At 39.4% G+C, this 27,788-nt stretch overlaps 1 long non-coding RNA gene across 1 annotated transcript; it reads left to right on the plus strand.

The window, feature by feature from the left end:
* Window positions 1-14,670: 14,670 nt before the first annotated feature.
* Window positions 14,671-26,965, plus strand: LOC134571043 (uncharacterized). The gene is made up of 4 exons (XR_010085177.1): window positions 14,671-14,750; window positions 15,641-15,705; window positions 19,144-19,251; window positions 26,028-26,965. It is a non-coding gene; the product is annotated as an uncharacterized LOC134571043 (long non-coding RNA).
* The last annotated feature ends 823 nt before the right edge of the window (window positions 26,966-27,788 follow it).

Here is a 27,788-nt window from a genome sequence, read left to right on the forward strand (position 1 = left end):
TGGAAACTTCATTGAAAACTGTTAGTAATTACTAGGAAAAAATTTCACTTTTTCGATTTATCATCATCATCATCATTTAAATAATAATGACTGATTTTAACAGACACTTTTAAGAACACCTTGATAAATATCCCCCAGAGTCTTCCCCGTTAGTCACTGTGAATGAGGAGGAGACTTTATGGTTACTCAAGCAGCTGTCCTCATTCCTGTCAATGCCCTCACCTACCCTCTCCTTGAAAAAATAATCATTAAATATTTATAATTAAAGCATTTGGTCATCCTACGTGATTCCAAAAGAATGCAGTTACGATCACAGATATAAGGCGATGAAAGTGATAAAGGAGACCCAAGTCTGTTTGTCACTTGCAACGATGATAATGACGTGAGTTTTATTAATCCTCTTAGAGTTAATAAAGCAACAGTCTTAACCCTCGGTAAGTCCAAACTCCTCAATGCTTTGAAAAAAGTAAACACACACCTCTAAAAATCTCACTTCCTGCGGGTACAAGCGAGAGATTTAACGATACATTTTGAACATGCTCTTTTTAAAATTAGGTTAGGTGCCTATGCTATAGTATTTTGCTGAACTTCTCACAGAGTAGACTGGAGATAAAAAAATCTATAAAAAAAAAAGCTGTCAAACGCTCCACAGCTAATACCTTGGAGTATCACAATATTAAATTTATATTTTTTTGTTTAGAAATTTGGGGTTTTGTGACCACAGTTAAACATACATTGCCAACATAGCAAAATTAACATTTTTACAGTATCTTTAAATTAGGAATGCAATTGGTATATAACCAGATGTTCCCAAAATCAGATACAGCAAGCTGTTGATGAGTTAATTCTGCAGGATGGTGTTGACTTGATCAGGGTTTGTGCCACACACATTGGAAATCACAGATACATGAGCCATGTCAGTAGCTCCTATCCGAGGTGGTAGAGAAACGAATAAAGCTTTATCGAGGTTGCTCAATTTGCATAGACCTGTAAATGTCAGAATGGGCAGGAAATGAAATTAGAACTCAAAGCTAAAGAGGTGGATAGTTAACAGCCTGCGTTCTGTGGGTTTCAAAGTTTGATCTGAGTCAGACATAGGAGGAGACTGTCCACAGTTTGCTTGTGAATTTTTGTATATTTGAAACCCAGGAAATCCACCCAGATCAACAAGAGACAGCAGGCACAGAGTTAGAACAGAATAAATCAAGTTATCCTTTCTTAGAGATAGAAAGAGATTAAATAAGTGAGCCAAGATGGAACATCAGGCTGGGAGAGTAAGAGTAGAGTGAGAGAAGGGGTGATACAAATAAGGGGAATTTAATGCAGAGGGTGGGAACTGTAGCAAGATATGTAGCTTACAACGATTAGCTGAATACATTTGCAAGGATTGAAGAAGAGGATATTTTAAGGCAAAATTAATTGTAGACAAAGAGAGGTAGGTAACATTTCAAAAGCAGTGGGCATTACAAGCGGTAACATTTCCTAAAGTAACATTTTAGTGAGAGGACCCTAAAGTAGAGAGGCTCAAGTTAGAAAGTTAGTGAGGAAGACATGCGGATAAGGACAGCTAGATGAGAGAGGTTGGCAGTAACGTTGGGTTAGAGAGAGAGAGAGACTGCAAAAGATGTCTGTGGAGGAGGTAATGCTTCAAACAGGACTTGGACATTGGGTCTTTGGTTTATGCGGAATATCTTTCATCGTCCTTCTCATAAACTGCATCATCTGCTGCCAAAGTGAGTACCCATTACTTTCCCACAGAGCTGGGAGATATTTGAATGAGTTGATAATAACATAATTAGAAAATAGAAATCTGTAGATGCCACGTACTGTGACACCAACTTTAATATCCATGTGAGTCAAAATCGGTTGATGAGATTTTTTGTTAGGTAGCCTTTATTCAGTTTATTGTTTCCTCATTACAATTCAGCTAAGCACAGCACAAACAATTATTTCATTTAAGTAGAACATAAAATATCTTTCTCTGGACTGTTTTAGCATTGTATTATAACCCTAACAATCTGACCACAACCTTTCCATCTGCCAGTATGGCCATGGATTGCGGGATAAGGAGACTGTGGCAATGCATTCTGGAATGCTGAGATTCTGTTCAAGCGTTGATTGTTTGGAAGTGAGCTATACATCCTAAAACTTATGGAATTTAGAATCACATTATTAAATCCCAAGGACCTCTCAGAACCTGGCTATCCACTCCGAGAGGCCAATAATCTGCCTAGTGTAAGTGACACTCTGATAATGTAATTATATACGTAGATCCATGGAGCAACACTCATGCAGAGAGAGATCCTGCAAATTCCAGCCCTGCAACCAGAGTCCTGAGAACATTGTCCACTCACATTGACAATCTGGCCATCAACCTCACATCATTCTGATATCAATTACATGGAGAGTCTTAGAATTTGGTCATCCTCCACAAGTCCAAGAGCATATAGTTATTATCACAGATAAGCTAAGAAATTGGTCACCAATCCCAAGTCATTAAGGATTACACTGCCTAAACCAAAATTTGAAAGTCAAGTCATGCGCAGTAGGAAGAATCCAGCCACCAATACTATGCACCTGATAATCTGGCCGTGTATCTGGGCTTACACCCAAAGAAACACTCAGTCACTCAGGTAAATTGATAATGTGTCAAATTCCATGGTAACCAACATCTCCTAATGGAAATCAAATATCCTCCTAAAAGTCTAAAGCTCACTGAGAAATACCATGATCTTAACATGTTATAAGCGTGTCCAACTCTCCAGTGTGAAGCAACTCTCTGTTTTAGCCAATGGATGGACATATGATGAGTTATGTTTTGCTATAATGACATGCCATTTAATTCCAATGAAAAGGTTAAAGGCGATATAGGAGAAGATGAAATCATATAAATGTAGGACAAATCAACACGTTGAATATAACCCACCAAAGGACAGAGTCCAGTAACACGTCTTTATTAAACTGACCAGACTGAAAAAGATCAAAGCCATATATCTGTTTGCGGATTGTGGAGAATTGACCAGAAAATACAAATTATGGGAAACAATTCAGCTATTTTTCCAACTTGCGTCTATTATTTTGAATTCAAACAAATGATGTTGAATAGAGACCAAATTGCACACATGAGGGGAAAATATCTGATCTGGGTAATTCCCCTACTCTGATATAGTCACAGCTGGGCAGTTTAAGCATTAAGTTTACATTTCAGTTTTTAATTCACTACAATTAGTTTCAGTGAATAAACCCCTACATTAGCTCGGTTTTAGATGCATGTATTTCCATTGTGTGCCATGCTAGAAAAAAAAGCTGTGTTTAAAGGGAACATTGAAAAAATTGGTGAACGCAAGTTGTAGGTGATCTTCAATGCTTTGATCAATGGTGTAAAATGCAGGAAATGGACATTTAGATTTATAATTAAGAAAAAAGACATAAAACATACAATCTGATGGCATCTCAATACAAAATATACATTTGTCTTGTCAGTCGTCTTGATGTGAATATAAATATGTAAAATTTCTTCTTAACTTTACAGAAAAGTCACCAGTCTCCATCGCAAACCGGCCGGCACCTCCGTAAGAAACGCGTCTCTGTGTAATTGTTATATTATTTCTGAATGACGTATCGAGACGATAATTCATCAGATTTTCTTGTATGATTTATATAGGACTCCGGAAACAGTTCCACGATATGAAAGTAGTGAGTATCTGGTCGGAGCATGGGCCGCCAGCGTTCACCTGATGCCTTGGACTAGCCTTCAGACTTTTAATGCTGGTTTTAATTAATAATAAAAAGTGAATTATATAGGCAACTTTAGTCTTCAAAGGTTTAAAAAAATAGGAAACATTATCAAAATCTCTCTTCTTTACCTATTTCATATAACAGTGTCATTTGACCAATATAACTATATAATTAACTATACAAGAAAGCTATATGCAGATATACTAAGAACCAGCAGTGCAGAGGTTAATGTATATTGATAACTCAGACCCTGGCTTTGTAAAGCAGGTGTACTATAACTCCTGCTGTATCAGTCATATGAAAGGGTACACGGCCCATAGACTGGCATTATACCAACTTCAATACGCTGAACTAGTTATGGTGGCTAGACCGTCCCCTTAAAATGATAAATGTTCCGTAAAAGCCTGGCGGAGCAGAGACTATTGTCTAATAATAACTGAATCCTCAGAAAGAATGAGTTAATTAATCATAATATGTATCACAGTGGCAGAGAAATGGTTAATGAATTATTTAATCAGAGATTAATGAATACCACTAACGATCAATAGTGCACATAATATAGAGGAGACATGGGGCCGTATAACATAGAAAGGCAGTATTTATATCAACTGTTCTGGCAATTAACCTCATTTTTATTTATGGAAATTATATTCCAGATCTTTACCCAGCAACACCAAGCCAACAAATGACAGAAAGTAAGAATAGCATTTCATATATAGATAAATATCTAATTCTATAGTTTTGCCCTGTATGACAATACCATTTAACTCCATGTTCTACACCATGTAACATCTCCCATTACTCCTCATATTACTCCACTTAACCCTCCCTATAACTCCTCATATTACTCCACTTAACCCTCCCTATAACTCCTCCTATTACTCCACTTAACCCTCACTATAACCCCTCCTATTACTCCATATAACCCTCCCTATAACTCCTCCTATTACTCCATATAACCCTCCCTATAACCCCTCCTATTACTCCATATAACCCTCCCTATAACTCCTCCTATTACTCCATATAACCCTCCCTATAACTCCTCCTATTACTCCATATAGCTCTCCCTATAACTCCTCCTATTACTCCATATAACCCTCCCTATAACTCCTCCTATTACTCCACGTAACACTCCCTATAACTCCTCCTATTACTCCATATAACCCTCCCTATAACTCCTCCTATTACTCCACGTAACACTCCCTATAACTCCTCCTATTACTCCATATAACCCTTCCTATAACTCATCCTATTACTTCATATAACCCTCCCTATAACTCCTCCTATTACTCCATATAACCCTCCCTATAACTCCTCCTATTACTCCACGTAACACTCCCTATAACTCCTCCTATTACTCCATATAACCTCCCTATAACTCATCATATTACTCCATATAACTCTCCCTATAACCCCTCCTATTACTCCATATAACCCTCCCTATAACTCCTCCTATTACTCCATGTAACACTCTCTATAACTCCTCATATTACTCCATATAACCCTTCCTATAACTCATCCTATTACTTCATATAACCCTCCCTATAACTCCTCCTATTACTCCATATAACCCTCCCTATAACTCCTCCTATAAATCCATATAACCCTTCCTATAACTCATCCTATTACTCCATATAACTCTCCCTATAACCCCTCCTATTACTCCATATAACCCTCCCTATAACTCCTCCTATTACTCCATATAACCCTCCCTATAACTCCTCCTATTACTCCATGTAACACTCCCTATAACTCCTCCTATAACTCCATATAACCCTCCCTATAACTCCTCCTATTACTCCATATAACCCTCCCTATAACTCCTCCTATTACTCCATATAACCCTCTATATAACTCCCCCCATTACTCTATATTAATCCCCCCATTATTCCATGTAAATCTCCCAATAAGGTTTTTTACATTGAATGAATGATCCTTGTATTTCTCCATATTTCTCGCCTAGATAAAAAAAATCTAATAATTATTTGAATCTTAATTTATTTCCTTTTCAATTAATTAAATATCCTTTATTTGACTAGGACCTGACAATGATTCTGATAATGATTTTGAAGAAAGTAAGTTATTAATATTTCCTGTTATTGGTGATATAAATGTAACAGTAAAACACGCATTGTTACACAGAGCAATTAGGGGAATTCCATTTATGTAATAAAATGTCCACCTGGTCCTCCGTAGCAGGAGAGGCACACTCGTTGGATTATCTTGAATGGATGTATTTATACAGATCCAGCCTTCGGATCACATGCTGCGAGTGTAAATGTTGGCTGCTGAGGATCACTCCCAGAATCCTATTCTCATGTGATTCTCGAATATATTAAAATGCAATATTCAGGTCAGGGTGTGGAGTGAAATAATTCAACAAGCAAAATGTTTAATTCGTCCAATTTTATTCCCCAAGTGCCTACACTGAGGATGAAACATCCAGCCGACATGTAAGTTATCATGCTGTTACTCTAAATGTTTGTTAAAAGAGAACTATTGCTTGCCGAGATTTGTAACATCACGTTTTGTTATCTCTTATAATTAACAAATGTGTGTTTTGTGAGGTCTGACAAATAAAACTGAATGTAGAAATTCCCACCACAATATTTACCTCTTACTAAAAATGGATTCCCTGTCCATAAGCCGCCTCTTTCTTTGCTCCATGTCAGTCCCTGTAAATCCTTTTTTAAACGATTTTTAGATGAAATACCCGTTGTCTAATGATTCATTAATAATGTTAACCCGCCATCATTTTGGCAGATGTTTCTGAAGCCGCTAAGAGTAAAGTAAAAACTAAAAATGTATAAACAAAACAAAATGCCACAATGTACAAAGTATAGAAAGTTTATAAAAAGTGGCTGAGATGGACAGATATGCCACAAGCTTGTATAGTGGAGTGAAGGTTTTTAGAACTAAACTTAATATTTCTGACTCTCTCTCTTTATGCAAACCAAAGTGTGCCTTGGCTGTGCCAGGATTGAACTGAACTGTGATGCCAGGTGCTAAATCTTTCATATAAATTTCAATAAAACGGAGATAAATGCCTGAACAATAATGGATCTCTTCCAGGAGCCAGCAGAACTCAGGAAACGCTCAGACGGCCACGCCACTGACCAAGGGCCCAGGTAACAAAATGGAGCTCAAATATACAAAGGGTGCACTCACTGAATATGGAGTGTATTTGGGGAGTAAAGAAACCACAAACTTGGATCTGGATCAAACTTGGATCCCTCCCAGAATCACTTGAGGAAACTATTGTAAGTACTGTTGGAAGCAGGGGTCGGAGCTGCGACTGGGCCAGTCACTCCAGGGGCGCGGCCGCCCTGCGGACCCCTGTGACCAGGTGCCAGCCACCATATGTTTTGGCCCCGGCCAGCGCGGTGCAACCGCCAGGGCCGAGCATTTAAGGGGCCCATCGGGTGGCCCATGCTGTTAGGGCAATGAAAATCCAGGGGGCCCGGTCAGCAGTATGGCACTTTAACTGCACGACCGGGCCACCTGTGCTGATGTCAGACACTGTGAGGAAGTGACTGCCCCGGTCACTCCTCCCAGCTATCAGAGATCTGGGCGGGAGGAAGGAAGGAGAGGGAGTCAGAGTTAGAACTCTGACTTCCATCAACCTAAGGCACCACTGGACCCCAGGGAAAGTCACCCTCCTGCACCTAAACAGGTAGGAAACATGAGGGTGACTTAAACATTGTGCATGTGTTAGTGTATGCGTGTCTATATGTGTGTCTGTATATATATGTATGTGTATGTGTGTCTGTATGTATGTGTGTGTGTGTGTGTGTGTGTGTCTGTATGTATGTATGTTCCTCTATATGTGTGCACGTGCGCATGCGTGTGCATGTGTCATGTTCATGATCAGGTCAGGAAGGACATGTTTGCCAGGGTTAACATTACGATCTTTATTGCTGGATTTGGACATTATAAAATAAACAGAATCTCCTATAACTGAAATTACAGGTAGAAACTCGGCCATGTAATAAAGGGTTTAGACAAAAGGAGTAGTACAGGCTGGTATTGAGAAGGTTTGGAAGGAAGCAGGATTGAGGAGTAGTACAGGCTGGTATGGAGCAGGGTTCGAAGTAAGCAGGATTGAGGAGTACTTCGGGCTGGTATTGAGCAGGGTTGGTAGTAAGCAGGATTGAGGAGTAGTTCAGGCTGGTATTGAGCAGGGTTGGAAGTAAGGAGTATTAAGGAGTAGTTCAGGCTGGTATTGTGCAGGTTTGGAAGTGAGCAGGATTGAGGAGTAGTTCAGGCTGGTATTAAGCAGGTTTGGAAGTTATCAGGATTAAGGAGTAGTCAGGCCGGTATTGAGCAGGGTTGGAAGTAAGCAGGATTGAGGAGTAGTTCAGGCTGGTATTGAGCAGGGTTGGAAGTAAGGAGTATTAAGGAGTAGTTCAGGCTGGTATTGTGCAGGTTTGGAAGTGAGCAGGATTGAGGAGTAGTTCAGGCTGGTATTGAGCAGGTTTGGAAGTTATCAGGATTAAGGAGTAGTCAGGCCGGTATTGAGCAGGGTTGGAAGTAAGCAGGATTGAGGAGTAGTTCAGGCTGGTGTGGAGCAGGGTTGGTAATAAGGAGGATTGAGGAGTAGTCCAGGCTGGTATTGAGAAGGTTTGGAAGTTATCAGGATTGAGGAGTAGTTCGGGCTGTTATTGAGAAGGTTTGGAAGGAAGCAGGATTGAGGAGTAGTACAGGCTGGTATGGAGCAGGGTTGGAAGGAAGCAGGATTGAGGAGTAGTACAGGCTGGTATGGAGCAGGGTTGGAAGTAAGCAGGATTGAGGAGTAGTTCGGGCTGCTATTGAACAGGGTTGGTAGTAAGCAGGATTGAGGAGTAGTCCAGGCTGGTATTGAGAAGGTTTGGAAGTTATCAGGATTGAGGAGTAGTTCGGGCTGGTATTGAGAAGGTTTGGAAGGAAGCAGGATTGAGGAGTAGTACAGGCTGGTATGGAGCAGGGTTGGAAGGAAGCAGGATTGAGGAGTAGTACAGGCTGGTATGGAGCAGGGTGGGAAGTAAGCAGGATTGAGGAGTAGTTCGGGCTGCCATTGAGCAGGGTTGGTAGTAAGCAGGATTGAGGAGTAGTTCAGGCTGGTATTGAGAAGGTTTGGAAGGAAGCAGGATTGAGGAGTAGTACAGGCTGGTATTGAGAAGGTTTGGAAGGAAGCAGGATTGAGGAGTAGTACAGGCTGGTATGGAGCAGGGTTCGAAGTAAGCAGGATTGAGGAGTAGTTCGGGCTGGTATTGAGCAGGGTTGGTAGTAAGCAGGATTGAGGAGTAGTTAAGGCTGGTATTGAGCAGGGTTGGAAGTAAGGAGTATTAAGGAGTAGTTCAGGCTGGTATTGTGCAGGTTTGGAAGTAAGCAGGATTGAGGAGTAGTTCAGGCTGGTCTTGAGCAGGTTTGGATGTAAGCAGGATTGAGGAGTAGTTCAGGCTGGTATTGAGAAGGTTTGGAAGGAAGCAGGATTGAGGAGTAGTACAGGCTGTTATGGAGCAGGGTTGGAAGTAAGCAGGATTGAGGAGTAGTTCGGGCTGGTATTGAGCAGGGTTGGTAGTAAGCAGGATTGAGGAGTAGTTCAGGCTGGTATTAAGCAGGGTTGGAAGTAAGGAGGATTGAGGAGTAGTTCAGGCTGGTATTGAGCAGGTTTGGAAGCTGGATTGAGGAGTAGTTCAGGCTCATATTGAGCAGGTTTGGCAGTAAGCAGGATTGAGGAGTAGTTCATGCTGGTATGGAGCAGGGTTGGAAGTTATCAGGATTGAGGAGTAGTTAAGGCTGGTATTGAGCGTGTTTGAAGTAAGCAGGATTGAGGAGTAGTTCAGGCTGGTCTTGAGCAGGGTTGGAAGTAAGCAGGATTGAGGAGTAGTTCAGGCTGATATGGAGCAGGGTTGGAAGTAAGCAGGATTGAGGAGTAGTTCAGGCTGGTATTGAGCAGGGTTGGAAGTAAGCAAGATTGAGGAGTAGTTCAGGCTGGTATTGAGCAGGGTTGGAAGTAAGGAGGATTGTGGAGTAGTTCAGGCTGGTATTGTGCAGGTTTGGAAGCTGGATTGAGGAGTAGTTCAGGCTCGTATTGAGCAGGTTTGGCAGTAAGCAGGATTGAGGAGTAGTTCGTGCTGGTAGTAAGCAGGATTGAGGAGTAGTTCAGGCTGGTATGGAGCAGGGTTGGAAGTTATCAGGATTGATGAGTAGTTCAGGCTGGTATTGAGCGTGTTTGAAGTAAGCAGGATTGAGGAGTAATTCAGGATGGTATGGAGCAGGGCTGGAAGTAAGGAGGATTGAGGAGTAGTTCAGGCTGATGTGGAGCAGGGTTGCAGCTAAGGAGTATTGAGGAGTAGTTTAGGCTGGTATGGAGCTGCATTTTAAATTATCAGGATTGAGGAGTAGTTTGGCCTGGTATTGTGCAGGTTTGAAGTAAGCAGGATTGAGTAGTTCAGGCTGGTATTGTGCAGGTTTGGAAGTGAGCAGGATTGAGGAGTAGTTCAGGCTGGTATTGAGAAGGTTTGGAAGGAAGCAGGATTGAGGAGTAGTTCAGGCTGGAATTGTGCAGGTTTGGAAGTATGCAGGATTGAGAAGTAGTTCAGGCTGGTATTGAGCAGGGTTGGTAGTAAGCAGGATTGAGGAGTAGTTTAGGCTGGTATTGAGCAGGTTGGAAGGAAGCAGGATTGAGGAGCAGTTCAGGCTGGTATTGAGCAGGGTTGGAAGTAAGAAGGATTGAAGCAAAGAAGGTAAGTCCACAGGTTGGTTCACAGGAGCCAGAATTTGAAATGTTTCAGGCAAATCAACAACTTCGATGCAAAGGCTCAGTATTAAGCTAGGTGTGGCCTTTTGTAGCTAAAGTAATGAACCCAGGTAGGTGAGGTAGCGATGTAAATCTCAGTGCTAGTGGTAAGGGAGGCAACTATAGACAAATATTAGTCACTGCAGGAACGAATTTAAGAAAAATTAATAAAGTTCAGAATTTACATTTTTGGATCTTGACAGTATGTGCGTGTCTGTATTTGTGTCTGCATGTGTATCTGTCAGTCCGCATGTGTGTGTGGGGGGAGGGGAGAAGTAGCCATATGGGGGGGGAGTTGACATATGGGGGTGGCCCAGGGCAATTTTTGCACCGGGGTCCCGTGGTTTGTAGTTACACCTCTGATTGTAAGCAAATCATATTTTAGGATATGGTAAAAACATTTTTATTTATTTTCATCAATTCTTATGTCAGTTCTTCACAAACCTCTGTTTAGTCAAAAAACCTCACTTGAAACTAAGACCCCAAATGTAGGCGTACTCTGACGTATTGTCTATGGGCGGCTAGGTCCGCTAGAACAATGATTAAAATTTAATTTTCCTTTTTGCAGGCACCAGTCACCAAGGTACATATGTTAATATCGGTAAGTATTTGGTTGCATGTAAATATACAAGATAAACATGTTAAAAAAAAATGACTTTGCCTTAAAAGAACATTATAGCGTCAGGATTGCAGATCTGTATTCATGACACTGTAGTGCCTTTGCTTGTATTTAGGTCCTCCTAGTGGGGGCATTAAAATGTAGAAAAATGCAAATTTCAGCGTCAAGTCTCCCTCCGCCTCCGAGGACATAAGTAAGGAGGCATGTCTGCCTCAGGCAATGTTGAGCATTAGTCATCTAATACGCAAACCTCCTCATATGAAAACAATGAATTAATGCTTCCATCTAGGGCTTCCGCGACTGAGTTTCACTCGGTCAGTGCAGGACATGCGCCTCTAGTTCCGGTCACTGACAGCCGCTCGAGGAGGACTTAACCCTGCAATGAACACTGATTCTCAGAACCTGCAACGTTTGATATTACAGGATTAGGAGGGTCCAGATCACTTTATGGAGACGGGTGACTGCAGTGTCCTTTTAAATCAAAGGGTTTGAAAACTTTAAGACTAACAGAGTTAATTCAAAATGAATTTTAAACATAAGGCTAGAATTGACTTGGAGAATTTGAAGAATTCAACCAGTTTTACAAAATTTTGAAATTCACTTTGAATCCTTTGAATTTTACTTTTGTAAATAACCCTGACGGTCACTAAACTCTGACACATAGGGTGATTTACTAAACTAAATTAGCCAGTCTGGACAAATTCTCAGTCTCGGATTAACTCACAGTTTGGCTCTGTTTGGAATTCAGATTTAGGCCCTAATATGCCAACATTGAACGTTCAGTGAATAACCCGAAGGGTAATTAATAAAGTGTGAAATTTAAATTTTATCTCAAAATATCCATGAAGACACGGCTCAATCATTTTGTCTACTTTGTCGTAAAGCCTGAAATACTTTAAATTCACTTTCCGTTCCCAATGATTAATCCATTTGGGGTTTATACACTAAATGTAAAATTCTAAGATTTATGCTACAATAAATGAGCTGTGATTACAGTGGAAAAGGAGAATTTATTACAAATCTGCTATTTTATAGTATATATATACTAGACATTGAGGGCTGATATACTGATATAAAGCTAACTTTACTAGTATGAGAATTCCAAGCGAGTCTAAATTTTAAGGGCAAAAACTCTTTGAATTCTCAATTGACTGAATAATCCTGTCAACGTTCGTGAATGCACAATGTCTCACTTGCAAAGAAGTGAGGGTTCTAAGACGACTCACTGCCCACTCCGAATGCAGGAAGGTATTCATTTCTCTGCAGGGTGAGAACCATGGCTGGAGCAAAGCATTATGGGCTATTTATACATTGTTGTCCGAAAGAGAAAGGTTCAATTCACACACTTGGCTTTCCAATCCATGTACGTGAAAATCACAAACAGACTTATTAATGTTTCTTTACGTCTCACATGTATTTTACATGATCAAGGCTCTCAATCTCTGTTTAACGCACAAATTGTATGTTTTCTCTAAATATGTAGAAGAGGATCAATCTCGGGACTATGTGAATGTCGAAGATGAACACCTAAAATGTAAAGTATTTTATAGCCACTAAATGGTTAAATACATTCTTTAACGTCTGCCTGTAATGCAAAACCTAGTACTGTATGACTGTATTGGTAAGAAAAGAATGTTCTAGCTATATCTCACGATGGCCAAATAGCCACATAGTTATCTAGATACAATGTTAATATTTTGTTTAGTTGTCATCATTCACTTAAACCTACAGATAATAATTACCATTCCCTCCCGCTACCCTATGTTTGGCGCATCCCATAATATCTAGAATATGACCACAGGCTTGGCATTGTGGGGTGCAGCACTGAGCACAATAGAGATGGGGTGTGACATGAATCGAGTGTGACGGCCATGTCGGACACTAAAAAACTAAACTTCAAGCAAGCATATCATTCCCACCATTCACTCCCTGGATATTGTGATAGCACTATTAACAGGCTGAAGGTTTACAGCTCCCTGAAGCCGAATGTTATAATCCATTCCTTCTGGGTGTTCAAGTACCTCTCACGGGCCATTTGCGCCTCCTAAACCCTTTAATTTTAATGAAAATTTGGAAATATAGGAACTAGCTGACTTGTCATAGGGGAGGGCTCTTATCTACTAATAGAGGTCATAATATTTTTCGATAAACTTTGAAAATATTTTAATATTTGGAAAAATATTTTAATACTTTGATATTGTTTTACTTTTATATTGATATTTTTTTTATATAATATACTTTCGCTATTTTAATATTTAAAAAAAATTTTTGGAAACGATCCCAAAATATTAAATTGAGGCTATAATTTCTTAGGTTCTACAAAGTCATCTTGTGACAAAAAAAACAGCCCCAAATAATAAATACTGCACCTCAAATTTAAAATAATTCCTATTTATGTGTTACTTATTCCAAGTGTCTGTCACTTTCGGTATATTACAATGCTGCCTATACCTTTATTTAACTTGGATTACAATTGTATTATAATGTATTATATGTATGTAATTAAATTAGCACACATATATCCCGAAGACAGTGTATCTGAATATATCTAATTTAGCACGTGATATACCGTATAATCTTTATTAATGCATTTCATTTCTGACAATGTTTTCCATTTATTTTACTGATGTCATTTCATCATTTATTTTCTGTAATTTATTTAGTATACTGTAGATTGTTTTTTTTCTAATTTCATCTCATTGGATCCCATAACACCGTTATATAATTTGATGATACACTCGTTTCCTACATAGGATTTTACGTGTATTAGTCCCCAGGCTTATAGGAACGGTTAACACCGCTTCCTATAATGTGGGATTTCCTATGTATTAGTGTAAGGCTCTTAAGCCATGATGTGATACCGAAAACCGCTGCTTACACAACACATTACTTGGTTATTTTATACTGTACAATCATAATTATAAAAGCTTTAATCATCGTTTGGACATTTCTGTAAAATGTAGAACAATGGGTTAGATTTTTTAAGTTAAAGAATTAAACACAGAGACAAATATTTCACATAGAACAAAGGCTGGGATGATAATGTCTCCCAGTCTATTGTCTCACATGTTAGTAAATCTCTGCTCATGTTCTGTGGTCGTATACTGTCTTGGACCTACCGTACCATTAACATGGTTGTTGGTAACTTTTATTGGCTAGAGCTTGACAGGTGAAGTGCGCATGCGCTGACTGAACCGTTCATGGTCTCCACATGGAGTGACTCTGCAATAAACTGGAGATCACAGCTTTTCTTAACGTTCACAGCTTTTCTTAACGTCCACAGCTTTTCTTAACGTTCACAGCTTTTCTTAACGTTCACAGCTTTTCTTAATGGTCAGTTCTGAGCAGTGGGCGGTATCAGTGGGGGCCGGTGTGAATAGCATTCAGATTTATTGATTATTGAGAAGAAATCACCGTCTGGCTTTGGAAATGAGACCCAAATTCCCATAAAGTCTTAGTTTTAATTAAGCGCATGGAAACAATGTGTGAAGAAGAAGTAGGGCTTTTCTATTTACCATGTTTCTCAATCATAATCTAGTTTATTGCTACATTTGTTTTACTTTGCTTCCTTTTTTCTACAGCTACTGAGACAAAAACGTATCCCGTGTACATGTAAGAAGCATTATTTTATTAGGGGTGATTAAAGACAGGACTGATCAGACAAACAATAAAACATTTATTATACAAGATTTGTGTTTATAATATGGGTGAAAGGGAAGAGAGATAGATAGATAGATAGATAGACAGACAGACAGACAGACAGACAGACACTGTTTAAATAGATAGATACATACTGTATAGATAGATAGATAGATAGATAGTTAGATTAAAGGGACACTCCAGGCAGCCCTTTTTACTCACCTCGTCCCAGTGCCGGGAGCCTCGTGAAGCCGCGCCCCCTATTTCGTCAAAATGACGAAATAGGCGGGTGCGAGCAGGGAGCAATCAGACTCTTCCATTCGGAAGCGTCATTGCTCCCTTGTGCTTCACCGCACATGCGCACATACTTCATAGCCCTATGAAGTCCTGAGCGCACTACCGTGCATGCACGCGGTGTGCGTGGCCGCGAGCTGAGCTGACTGACAGCTCAGCTCGCGGTCTTTGCCTGCCCCCTCTCCTCTGCTGACAGGCAGTAGAGAGAAGGTGCGCGCACAGTGCCTTCTCTCTCCTGCACACGTCAGACGATCTTAATATATCTGACGTGTACAGGGCCTTTTTAGGGCCCTGCGTGATAGGAAGTCCCTCTAGTGGCCGTCTGAGTGACGGCCACTGGAGGTATTCCTATCAATCGATGTAAAAAAAAAACCTGTATTTTCTCTGAAAATACAGTGTTTACATTAGATTGCCTGCAGGGAGCTATAGATCTCACCTGAACAACTACATTAAGCTGTAGCTGTTCAGGTGACTATAGTGTCCCTTTAATAATAAGTTATATAGCATTTTTACACATTTCTCCTGAATTATTTAACTACGTGTTTACTTTCTTTGTATATTTTGTGCAGCGAGGTCCTTCCAGATGAAAGTAATGAAAAGGATTTAAGGCAGCCTCTTGGGGAGAAGACTGAGGGTAAGTCGCAGCCTGTAGCTCTGTCTCAGGAGGTGGCAGTGTCCCTTTAAACGGTGGGCTGAATCCTGTCTCTATCATAGGGTGACTGCGCTATCAATGTCACTGTGCACCCTCGTAATGTCTCTATCACAGGGTGACTGCGCTATCAATGTCACCATAACCCCTCATGGACCACTGGCTGGACATCTATTAAACTGCCATAAAATCAGTTTATTGAAACATATGATGGAGCCACCAAACACGGATACTTGATGTCATTATTGTCACCTACTGTCACAGAATGTTCTGCAGGAGATGTTCCATCTGATCCAGGGTTGTTACAGCCGCTGCGTTACGATAGATATATTAACATATTAGGAATTATTACTAATAACAAGTTGCAGACGGTTTTGTCCTCAGTGTTTTGGGAGTTTGGAATTTTGGACAAATAGTTAATCACCGAAAATTCTGACAATTTGCAATTTATTTGAAACAAAATGGCAAGTTTAGTGAGCAAGAGTACACCAAGATCCACAGAAAACTCTGAAACATATAATCACCCTATCCCAAAGCAGTTCGATGACTCTGGGGATTCAGAGAATACATTTCTAAATTCTATAAGACTACGGTAATTAAAATCACTTATCTCAACAAACTAATATGGGGTTTCAGTCCCACCATACAGCCATATTGCGTTAAGCCCACCACTACTTCACAGTACCCCAATATCGGTGGGTCCTACACTACTGTAATTACGTCACAGTACCCCAATATCGGTGGGTCCTACACTACTGTAATTACGTCACAGTACCCCAATATCGGTGGGTCCTACACTACTGTAATTACGTCACAGTACCCCAATATCGGTGGGTCCTACACTACTGTAATTACGTCACAGTACCCCAATATCGGTGGGTCCTACACTACTGTAATTACGTCACAGTACCCCAATATCGGTGGGTCCTACACTACTGTAATTACGTCACAGTACCCCAATATCGGTGGGTCCTACACTACTGTAATTACGTCACAGTACCCCAATATCGGTGGGTCCTACACTACTGTAATTACGTCACAGTACCCCAATATCGGTGGGTCCTACACTACTGTAATTACGTCACAGTACCCCAATATCGGTGGGTCCTACACTACTGTAATTACGTCACAGTACCCCAATATCGGTGGGTCCTACACTACTGTAATTACATCACAGTACCCCAATATCGGTGGGTCCTACACTACTGTAATTATGTCACAGTACCCCAATATCGGTGGGTCCTACACTACTGTAATTACGTCACAGTACTCCAATATCGGTGGGTCCTACACTACTGTAATTACGTCACAGTACCCCAATATCGGTGGGTCCTACACTACTGTAATTATGTCACAGTACCCCAATATCGGTGGGTCCTACACTACTGTAATTACATCATAGTACCCCAATATCGGTGGGTGCTACACTACTGTAATTACGTCACAGTACCCCAATATCGGTGGGTCCTACACTACTGTAATTACGTCACAGTTCCCCAATATCGGTGGGTCCTACCAGGGCCGGCCTTAGGCCTTTAGGCGCCCTGTGCGAAACATCTTCATAGCGCCGGGTGGAAAATAATGAAATCCTCCACCCGGGTAGCTGGCAATGTACTAATTACATCACAGTACCCCAATATCGATGGGTCCTACACTAATTATGTCACAGTACCCCAATATCGATGGGTCCTACACTAATTCCACTAATAAAATGTAGAACTGTATTTTTATGTGAGCTTGGTTCCTTAATCTGTTACATGTATACATTTTGGTCGCTACGGCAGTATGAATGTGAGATACCAGGCACCAGTAGTTTATTGTATATACAGTGCTTGTATTTAGCTTTCTTTATCTGTTTCCTTTGAAACCTAAGTTTGCCAATAAAATGAAATAAAATGATACCGTGATATATTTTGGCAAACTCTTCCAGATAATGATAAATAGCTTGTTACACAAAGTCCACTATAAACAATTATTATTCCCAACATCAACACATTGCTCTCTCCTATCTTGATTTTTCAGTGATAACTGTAATTACATCATTAGTTATTCTGATTCTACTGGTGGGAATTGCTGCTTGAGTCCCAATACATGTTTTGTTAACACATTGCAAAGAAAAAGATGGTTCCTGTGTTCTGTGAGAAAGTTGTTTATACTTAAAGTGACACTCCACTGCCCAAATAAAAAACAAACAAAAAAAGCAAACAGCTGTTTAGTAGATATACCTTAAATTAAAACACATGTATTTCATTATGCATGTTTTCATTCGTGGTTAAACATCCTGTAAAAGGTGCAGATCTTTACAAGCCCTCCCCTTCTGGCCCCGCCCAGTCTTTCTGTGGCTGTCCAATCACAGACTCCCCAATGCAGCTCAATGAGAAGTCTTTGCAAGGCAGGTGCTCTGGGCAATTGCTGCCTCTTGAGTTTATCTCCTCTGAGCTAACCAAAACCAGGAAGTAACAGGAGCGATTGTCTGATTGACAGCCAGGTGGGTGTAACAAGGTTAATTTATAAATGTGACAATTTCTATTGAAATCTGCACTATTTGTAAAATTAAAAAAAGGGACACACTCTTCACAGATAAAGTACGTCTGCCAAATAAACTGCTTTAGACGTCTGTAGCATTCCTTTAAAGCAGTTTTCTACGGTTAAATCTAGACAGCTGTGAGCACGCGTAAGCAGGTACAGTATTTATCCTGGAGCTGTAATATGTATTAAAGTTATTGTGGTGTTTGCTTGTAACCGTAGTGTGCTCAGCACATTTCCATAGAGTGATAATCTGGAGAGTATTTATTGAAAACTCAACCATTTAAAGGGTTTCTATTCCTCAAACAGTTAAAACATAACTAAACAATGGCTTCTGAATGACCAGCTGAATACTTGGACTCAAAGCTCAGCAGTAAAACAAATGTTTTTAATCCGGTAATAAACATAATTTTACAAAGATAAATGCTAGGTGTCACATACGTGCAGGTAAGGACCTAAACAGGAGCAATGGGGGATAGGTGAACCCTCATTAGTGTGAGCTTGGGCGCAGCTCACAAATGCCTTCTGCACATTTTTACCTTAAAAAAACAATCCAAATACCATAACCATTACAGATTTCTGCAGTGATTATGGTTCCAAGATTGACCCCCACCCCTATTGTAAGTAATCAAACCATTTTAGAGCAGTTTGATTTCTTACCTGCAGTCCACCAAGCACCGCACCCACCTCCACTACCACACCGGGTAGCGGGACACTGTCTGAAGCTGTAGTGGTTATGGTGCTTGGATTATTCCTTTAACCCCTTAAGGACCAAACTTCTGGAATAAAAGGGAATCTTGACATGTCACACATGTCATGTGTCCTTAAGGGGTTAAATACTGAAAATGTCAGCCACAATCCTTATTACACATTCTATATTTCTTTCCGTTTTTTCAGCATCAGCAGGAAGAAAAAGCATTAACAGCTCTGCCACGCTATCGCTGACACTGTCAGATAGTCTGTGCCACTCGTACGAGAATATCACCAGAACCGAATCTCCGGCCTGTAAGTGAATCGCGGCTATTAACTTGTCAAGGCGTAAATGTATAAAACAAATAGCTAACTGCGTTTATTAGATATTAACAGGAATGTCACGTGGGCATTTTTACAACCTGATATTTAATTAAAAACGAGTTTTTCAGTTTACATGACATGTCTGGCTGTTCTGGCACGGCCCTGGCACGCTATGTAAATTAATGTAATCAATGCTTCTGTGAGCCTGTAGCATAGTGCAGGGGGTTATAACTGCCCTCAATATGGAAACACAGTGTCACTAGTGTTTTTACTGAACTCCACTGCCTGCTCACCCTAATAAGCACTCCAGTCATGTGTACGGTGGGAGACGAGACTGACGTGTAGGGGAAGGTGTGAGATGAAGCCGATTTTAAGGAAAATGAATTGGGAAGATCATTTAAAAAAAATTAACAATTGGGTTAAAGATGATTTAGGAGGCAAATTATTTAGCAGAAAGAATCCGATGAAAGATGATCTATGAGAAAAAAAGAGAAGTGAAACAGAACTCCTTTCTGGCAGTAAAATTGATGTAAAGATTGGTAAATAAAGGGGAAAAAATGGCGTACATTCAAAAACCGAGCAGTAGATGCAAAAGCTGATACATTTAATAAATTGCACCACAAAAAAAGCCAAAATGCCAAATAGTGAAATAAATGTCCCTCAGTGTTTCTGCTCTCCTCCTCATTTGCATTGTGTGCCCTGGCTGTGCCAGGACCCAACTGGATTGTGATGTCAATAGCTAAATCTGATGATGATTTTCAATTATTTATTCTATGGTGTAATTTTTATAAAGAGGATATAGTGTGTAGAGTTTTATGAAGGAAGACGGTTTCTATAAGAGAGAGCACAAGATGCTGTATATTGAGGGGGGCTCTATAGTAGTGTGGGTGTTATTGGAGGGTTCTATTGATCATACCATCCACCATGATCACATAATACATAAAACACAATGTCCTGTTATTTAAATGGAAACGAGACCCTACAATCCTTTATTTCAGATTCACTGGCTGCCGATGGTGCCAGGATTGTACACAAGCGATGAGTGGTACAGCATTGTGATATTCCACTCTAAATTGTGCCCAATTCATGCCAGAGCCATAAAGGATTTCATGCTGCCCGTTCTAGGGTGGTTGATCTCTAAGATATAAATGTTCCTCATGTTAGGTGTTACCCACTAGGTTCTTATTATTACCCCAATACACAATATTACCCCAATACTTATTGGAAGAAAGGCACAGGAGGGGAGGGGCAACAGAAAAATGGTGTAGTAGGGGTAAAAGCACAAAGAGACTGGGGGTGGAAAGACACACAGAGGGGCTGACGGGCGGACAAAAAGAAATACAGAGGGACTGAGGGGGACAAGGAGACACATAGAGGGGCTGAGGGGATGAGACATACAGAGAGGTTGGTGGAGAAAGAGATTTACAAAGGGGCCAGTCACAGCAGCCAGCCAGCAACAGTAAATAAGGTGTGAATAGGGTCCAGAGTGTTAGAGACGGACAATGTAGAGACGGGCATGTACAATATGCGGCATCAGGTCAAAACAGCTGATTCTGTGTCACTTCTGGTTATACGGCTGCAACTGCAGTAACGTGTTCAAGAAACAGAACACCATCCCGATCTCCACCGTATAGCGAAATAATGCACGTCTGAAACGTGTGTCACCAACATGAAAAGTTTAGAAAGCTCTGAATTAACCTATTGCATCATATTACACGATTATACTATATCACATAACCCACTCTCTAATATTACGCCATTACCATAATACTATATCACATAACCCACTCTCTAATATCATGCCATTACCATACTACTATATCATATTACCCACTCCCTTATATCATGCCATTACCATACTACTATATCACATTACCCACTCTCTAATATCACGCCTTTACCATACTACTATATCACATTACCCACTCTCTAATATCACGCTATTACCATACTACTATATCATATTACCCACTCCCTTATATCACGCCATTACCATAATACTATATCACATTACCTACTCCCTAATATCACGCCATTACCATACTACTATATCACATTACCCACTCCCTAATATCACGCCATTACCATAATACTATATCACATTACCTACTCCCTAATATCACGCCATTACCATACTACTATATCACATTACCTACTCCCTAATATCACGCCATTACCATACTACTATATCACATAACCCACTCTCTAATATCATGCCATTACCATACTACTATATCACATTACCCTCTCTCTAATATTACGCCATTACCATACTACTATATCACATTACCCTCTCTCTAATATTACACCATTACCATACTACTATATCACATTACCCACTCCCTTATATCACGCCATTACGATAATACTATATCACATTACCTACTCCCTAATATCATGCCATTACCATACTACTATATCATATTACCCACTCCCTTATATCACGCCATTACCATACTACTATATCACATTACCCTCTCTCAAATATTACACCATTACCATACTACTATATCACATTACCCACTCTCTAATATCACGCCATTACCATACTACTATATCACATTACCCACTCTCTAATATCACGCCATTACCATACTACTATATCACATAACCCACTCTCTAATATCACGCCATTACCATACTACTATATCACATTACCCACTCTCTAATATCACGCCATTACCATACTACTATATCACATAACCCTCTCTCTAATATTACGCCATTACCATACTACTATATCACATTACCCTCTCTCTAATATTACACCATTACCATACTACTATATCACATTACCCACTCCCTTATATCACGCCATTACCATACTACTATATCATATTACCCACTCCCTAATATCACGCCATTACCATACTACTATATCATATTACCCACTCCCTTATATCATGCCATTACCATACTACTATATCACATTACCCACTCCCTAATAATACGCCATTACCATACTACTATATCACATAACACACTCTCTAATATCACGCCATTACCATACTACTATATCACATTACCTACTCCCTAATATCACGCCATTACCATACTACTATATCATATTACCCACTCCCTTATATCATGCCATTACCATACTACTATATCACATTACCCACTCCCTAATATTACGCCATTACCATACTACTATATCACATAACCCACTCTCTAATATCACGCCATTACCATACTACTGTATCACATTAACCACTCTCTAATATCACGCCATTACCATACTACTATATCACATAACCCACTCTCTAATATCACGCCATTACCACACTACTATATCACATTACCTACTCCCTAATATCACGCCATTACCATACTACTATATCATATTACCCACTCCCTTATATCATGCCATTACCATACTACTATATCACATTACCCACTCCCTAATATTACGCCATTACCATACTACTATATCACATTACCCACTCTCTAATATCACGCCATTACCATACTACTATATCACATTACCCACTCTCTAATATCATGCCATTACCATAATACTATATCACATAACCCACTCCCTAATATTGCGCCATTACCATACTACTATATCACATTACCCACTCTCTAATATCACGCCATTACCATACTACTATATCACATAACCCACTCTCTAATATCATGCCATTACCATACTACTATATCACATTACCCACTCTCTAATATCACGCCATTACCATACTACTATATCACATTACCCACTCTTTAATATCACGCCATTACCATAATACTATATCACATTACCCACTCTCTAATATCACGCCATTACCATACTACTATATCACATTACCCTCTCTCTAATATTACACCATTACCATACTACTATATCACATTACCCACTCTCTAATATTACGCCATTACCATATTATTATATCACATTGCCCACTCCCTTATATCACGCCATTACCATACTACTATATCACATAACCCACTCTCTAATATCAAGCCATTACCATACTACTATATCACATAACCCACTCTCTAATATCACGCCATTACCATACTACTATATCACATTACCCTCTCTCTAATATTACGCCATTACCATACTACTGTATCACATTACCCTCTCTCTAATATTACACCATTACCATATTACTATATCATATTACCCACTCCCTTATATCACGCCATTACCATAATACTATATCACATTACCTACTCCCTAATATCATGCCATTACCATACTACTATATCATATTACCCACTCCCTTATATCACGCCATTACCATACTACTATATCACATTACCCTCTCTCTAATATTACACCATTACCATACTACTATATCACATTACCCACTCCCTTATATCACGCCATTACCATAATACTATATCACACTACCTACTCCCTAATATCACGCCATTACCATACTACTATATCACATTACCCTCTCTCTAATATTACACCATTACCATACTACTATATCACATTACCCTCTCTCTAATATTACACCATTACCATACTACTATATCACATTACCCTCTCTCTAATATCACGCCATTACCATACTACTATATCACATTACCCACTCTCTAATATTACACCATTACCATACTACTATATCACATTACCCACTCCCTTATATCACGCCATTACCATAATACTATATCACACTACCTACTCCCTAATATCACGCCATTACCAAACTACTATATCACATTACCCTCTCTCTAATATTACGCCATTACCATACTACTATATCACATAACCCACTCTCTAATATCACGCCATTACCATACTACTGTATCACATTACCCTCTCTCTAATATTACACCATTACCATATTACTATATCATATTACCCACTCCCTTATATCACGCCATTACCATAATACTATATCACATTACCTACTCCCTAATATCATGCCATTACCATACTACTATATCATATTACCCACTCCCTTATATCACGCCATTACCATACTACTATATCACATTACCCTCTCTCTAATATTACCCCATTACCATACTACTATATCACATTACCCTCTCTCTAATATTACACCATTACCATACTACTATATCACATTACCCACTCCCTTATATCACGCCATTACCATACTACTATATCACATAACCCACTCTCTAATATCAAGCCATTACCATACTACTATATCACATAACCCACTCTCTAATATCACGCCATTACCATACTACTATATCACATTACCCTCTCTCTAATATTACACCATTACCATACTACTATATCACATTACCCACTCCCTTATATCACGCCATTACCATACTACTATATCACATTACCCACTCTCTAATATTAGGCCATTACCATACTACTATATCACATTACCCACTCTCTAATATCATGCCATTACCATACTACTATATCACATTACCCACTCCCTTATATCACGCCATTACCATACTACTATATCACATAACCCACTCTCTAATATCACGCCATTACCATACTACTATATCACATTACCCACTCTTTAATATCACGCCATTACCATACTACTATATCACATAACCCTCTCTCTAATATTAGGCCATTACCATACTACTATATCACATTACCCACTCTCTAATATCATGCCATTACCATACTACTATATCACATTACCCACTCCCTTATATCACGCCATTACCATAATACTATATCACACTACCTACTCCCTAATATCACGCCATTACCATACTACTATATCACATTACCCACTCCCTTATATCACGCCATTACCATACTACTATATCACATTACCCACTCTCTAATATTAGGCCATTACCATACTACTATATCACATTACCCACTCTCTAATATCATGCCATTACCATACTACTATATCACATTACCCACTCCCTTATATCACGCCATTACCATACTACTATATCACATAACCCACTCTCTAATATCACGCCATTACCATACTACTATATCACATTACCCACTCCCTTATATCACGCCATTACCATACTACTATATCACATTACCCACTCCCTAATATCACGCCATTACCATACTACTATATCACATTACCCACTCCCTTATATCACGCCATTACCATAATACTATATCACATTACCCACTCCCTAATATCACGCCATTACCATATTATTATATCACATTACCCACTCCCTAATATCACGCCATTACCATATTATGATATCACATTACCCACTCCCTAATATCACGCCATTACCATATTATATCACATTACCCACTCCCTAATATCACGCCATTACCATACTACTATATCACATTACCCACTCCCTAATATTACGCCATTACCATACTACTATATCACATTACCCACTCCCTTATATCACGCCATTACCATAATACTATATCACATTACCCACTCCCTAATATCACGCCATTACCATATTATTATATCACATTACCCACTCCCTAATATCACGCCATTACCATATTATGATATCACATTACCCACTCCCTAATATCACGCCATTACCATATTATATCACATTACCAACTCCCTGAATATCACGCCATTACCATACTACTCAAATCATGTCATTACCCCGATATCCTATTCTACCCTTTTCATTATCTCCTATTCCATACTCTTACCAACAGCATGTTATTTACGCCGTAATCCTATAAAACTCTTCCTACATTCTATATTGTTATTTATATTCAATTTTCTGAATTTAAAATATTCCCATATTTCCCATCCCATAATATTACCTTATAACACTACAGTATCCTATAATTCACTCCCTATTACATCACAAGCCTATTTAAATCCATGTCTCTTCTCTTTCAGCCGGCACCGCAGATTTTGACTATGTAAACGTGGCAGAAAAAACGAGACTCTCCTAGTCCTGCTCCCAATCTCTCTTTGTGCCAACATGGCATGTGCGTTTTTACGCCAACAAGGCGTCTGCATGCTGTGCCAACATGCCATCTGTATCCCGCACCAACATGGCATCTGTCTCATGCACCAACATGGCATCTGTGTACTGTGCCAACATGGCGTCTCTGTCCTTTCGTTGACATGACATCTGTCTCTTGCACCAGCATGGCATCTGTTTCCTGTGCCAACATGGCACCTGCATCCTGCGCAAACTTTGCAACTGCATCCTGTGCCAGCTTGACTACTGTTTCCTGTGCCAATAAGACACGTGTGTCCTGCGCCAACATGGGTTGGAAGAAGAGAGACTAGTATAGATCTAAAACTCTGAATGACTTGCTCCATGACAAAATGGAAAACATAGAACAGCTTTATTATAAATATATTCTTTAACCCAAAACAATTTGAGAATCATGGCAGCAATTTCATAAAGATTTAACATCATAAAACTGAAAAAATAATGAATTTAAAGCTCCCTACTTATCTATGTAACATGTTTTTCATCTTCTTTCTAAGCACTCACATGGCGTAGAGCATCACGTCTGCTCCTCAGTAGCTTGCCTTTGTTAGATTCTCACCGTAGCTACATGACCAGCTGAGGTTCCTTTAAATTAATATAAATAAGATAAGCAGCCTCCAAAGAAACAGTTTGTGTTTCCAAAATTATAAAAAAACTAGAAAAAAAATGCTTTAAATGTTATCTTACATACTGAAACACTGGATATTATATTCTGTTTCCTCCACATCAGTCTATATATCCCATTAGGAGCAATTTGTATTAGCTATCATTCATTTAGCAGAATTATGAGGAATTTCTCCTATTTTGTGAATACACAATTTGTATTACTTTTTTTAACGAGAGTATTATTCATTTTGTGCTACAGGGCGAAGCCCACAGTCCGGGTTGTTCACAACGTCCTGAATTGTTGAGAAAGTTTAACCCCTTAATAACCGAGCTGGAAATGTAACTTTCTTTGAGAAGTTTTTCCAGTAAATTTGATCTCAGATTTGCAATTTTGTGATATATTTTACAGAAAATTCCTAATTTACTGAATAACTGGGCCTGTGTGATATGTTGCTACACGTCCACACTATAAATCAACTTACTGTTTGTTTTGCTTTATTGGTTTTATAGAATATAGAATGTGCTAATAAAACAAACATTTATTTGATGAACAATTATTGGTCAACCAGAACATAGCGAAATGTTTGCATTTACCCCATTTTAGATGTTACCCCTAACTGCATCCAATTTCACTTACCTGCTGGCTGCGAGGGATAATGACTTATCTCAGCCTCTCTCCATGGTGCTGCTATATTCTTGGTTTGAATCTTCTGGCGATGATATCTGCCCAGAGCCGTGTCACTATGTCACTATGTCACTATGTCACACGTCATCGTAGTGTTACTGGCGGCTGTAACGCATTACAGTTCATTCCTGATAGGAAATGGCGAGGCGTGGGAGCAGAATCTATTGAATTTTACCAAAAAGGAATTGCAACACAGACTTTATGAGTTTATTAGAAAGATTCTGTATTTGTGACAAACGCAAAAGTTGCAGAGTTACAAAACTGTATACTGTATATTGTAACAAAACTGTATACTGTAACTAAACTGTATACTGTATATTGTAACAAAACGGTATATTGTAACAAAACTGTATACTGTAACTAA

Source organism: Pelobates fuscus, chromosome 8 (genome assembly GCF_036172605.1).
Source record: "Pelobates fuscus isolate aPelFus1 chromosome 8, aPelFus1.pri, whole genome shotgun sequence".
In the NCBI taxonomy this organism is placed as follows: domain Eukaryota; kingdom Metazoa; phylum Chordata; class Amphibia; order Anura; family Pelobatidae; genus Pelobates; species Pelobates fuscus.